This window comes from Belonocnema kinseyi, chromosome 2, assembly GCF_010883055.1.
Source record: "Belonocnema kinseyi isolate 2016_QV_RU_SX_M_011 chromosome 2, B_treatae_v1, whole genome shotgun sequence".
NCBI classification, from domain to species: Eukaryota; Metazoa; Arthropoda; class Insecta; order Hymenoptera; family Cynipidae; genus Belonocnema; species Belonocnema kinseyi.
In genome coordinates, this window is record NC_046658.1 from 48,304,223 (window position 1) to 48,307,184 (window position 2,962).

Genomic DNA, 2,962 nt, shown 5'->3' on the forward strand with positions numbered 1-2,962 from the left:
ATTTGTGTTTAGCGTCTCCTAAGCCTGAGAGATGGGAAAGAGCAAGGCTTGCGCTATGCTACCATTTTGCGAAAGTTAATTTTAACCCAAATCACGTTTTACCATGGGCGAAGCATGGGAGAGGGTCCATTAGCCATGCTTGGCCCATTGTTTATAAACATGGGACGTCCGTGGAAAGATTGTGGGTGAACATTGACCCATCTTGAGCCACACTTACCCCACGCTCTCCTCATGCTCAACCCACGCTCATCCTGCTCTCACCCCATGCTATTGCCATTGTTGACCCATGATTCACCTATTGAAACTTTTCCACGCGGGAACTTTCGAATTCTTTTCGCATTTTATTTATAGCAAGTTATCCTTGAGTTTCTCGCCCATTCAATATGGGATTTACGCCGGTTCCTAGTCATGTTTCCATCTAAATTATTTTCAGCACCCCGAAATCTAGGGTGATCGGCACTGTTCTCCGACATATGGTCCTGTTCCTGCGCCTTCGATCGTTTTGAACCATATCTGTAACTTTTTTGTGGTTTATTAGTGTCATTGTAGTTCACGTGCGCAGCTAGGGAAAGGTTTCGCCCATGCTTGTAGAGCCCTGCATGCAAAGGTAAGGCTGCATATTCTAAAAAGGGCACCCGGTATCCCAGAGTTAATGTTTGAGATACCCCGCCCAAGTGCCATTCAGCATTCAGAACGGTTGTTACGCCTACGCTTAGAGGTTATTCCTTGAAGACCATCTGTGGAAAATTGTCGCTCGCCTTCTTTTTAATTATTGTAAACATATTCACCAAAAGTCCTTTGTACAGGTACCATCTATCAACAACCCGGGGATGCTTCGGTAGCTTCGTCATACATTTGTGTAATGGAAAAAAGTACTATATAGGCGATTTTAATTCGGTTTCCAAATCTCCCACGCAAGAGATCTTGCGCCGATTGGTCAAAGGCTTCGAGACTCAGAAGACGTGCGCAAAATATACGTATAGCCAAATTCTGAAAAAAGGTTATGTTCCCCAGGATTCACCACGCATTTCAAATTAACAATTAGTTACGAATTTAAAAAAATGCAACACAACATTAAAAATGTTCATAAATACATTCGGTACGTGCATTAGGTACTTTCTTAAAAATTGGAGTCGGTTTCACTAATGCAACGGTACGTGAGTGATATTTGAAGTTTGAAAAGTGTCAAAATCGGTTTGTACTTCGATCTTAATTAATTAAATAAAGTGAATATCTGCAGGTTGTACGTAATTAATTGGTGACAAAATCTGTTGTTTTACTTATTGAATAAAATACGGTAATCAAACGCTTTTGAATAACTGCAACGAAAATTATAATCCGTATAATTATAAAAATTTCAACGATCAATTAGAAATTCAAATGATGAGAGTTAAGAAGCGGCGAATTATTCTTATAAGCTGGGTGTTCAGCGACCTTGATAATTTCGTCTCCGCTACTATAGAATGTTGAAGTATATATTTTTTGTGATATTTGGCTTCGAAATTATAAAAATTATTAGCTGAAATCTTCAACATTAACGCAGCTTTAGAATATACCTTTTTATTCTAGACGTCGACAGTTCGCAGGTGTCAGGGTTTTACGTCATTTCCAAATTTTTCGAAAAGTTTTGTGTGGAAATGTATGGAAAATATTGTGTATAAAAATAACAACGAAAAATAAGTGTGTTAATAAATAAAAGTATAAAGACATCAAATTTTTTAAGTGTATTCAGAAAAAAACTGCGAAAAAAGTGCGAAAAGTGTAACGAGCAAGCCCATTATTTACATTTGTCCACATCTATCGTCTTAAAAAAAATGTTTAAAAATCCAGAAAAAATCAGGAAGATGATGTTCCAGGAACAAAATTAGTGCACAATTCGGTGGAAGTGCGCAGTATTAAACAGCTCAAACAATGGATAAAATAGAGGAAACGATCTTTTAATGAAAAAAAAGTGATTCAGTAGAAAGGTTAGTTGAGGTCGTGTTTGGCAGGGATTAATATTTTCCTTCTTTGCTAACATTTGCTTACATATTAAATGAAGCATTGTTATCGGGGTTTTGAACCTCCTAAATTTTTTGATAAAAATAAAATGTATTTAATATTTTCCCTTCAGAATGGAAAACTATTATATTTATGTATTCCTAACCAGTTTAAATGAAGGAACAAAAATTTGTTAGTGCATTCCTTATACCAGAAAATCACTAACAAATGGCTTTTTATTGTCTAAACTTGAAAAAGAGAAGTAGAAGATATAATATATTGTTATTTTATATTTGTATGAATATTAAATATTTACTCAAACAAAGTTCTGGACAGCAAATCCTCAACCTCAACTAACCTTTTCACTATATCACGTATTTTTCCTTTTAATGGTGTTTTTCTACATTTAGGAAATCGTTTTAGCTGCTCAATAGTGTGCTCATCTACTGATTCGTGCACAAAGATTTTTAAACTTTTAAAACATGTAAAGGGGTTTAAAGATTTTAAAAAGGTTACAGTTCACCAGATTTCAAAGATTTTAAAACATTTGGAAGATTTGAAATGATTTCAAAAATTTCTAGAAGTTTTTTTACTAATTATAGATTTCAAATAATTCAATGATTTCAAAGAATAAACAAGATTTCGCAAACAAAGATTAAGAAAAATTTCCCAAAGAAACCACGTCCCGAAAACTTTTGTCAACACATTCTAATATTGTGTTACATTGTTTTTAATTCGTAACTAATTACTTATTTGAAATGCGCGGTGAATCCTGGGGAACATAACCTTTTTTCATAATTTGGTTATACGTATATTTTGTGCACGTCTTCTGAGTCTCGAAGGCTTTGACCAATCGGCGCAAGATCTCGAGCGCGGGAGATTTGGAAACCGGATTAAAATCGCCTATATAGTACTTTTTTGCATTAGACAAATGCAAAACGGGTTGCATTGTATGCTAGAGTTTATATAATTATATTTCCTG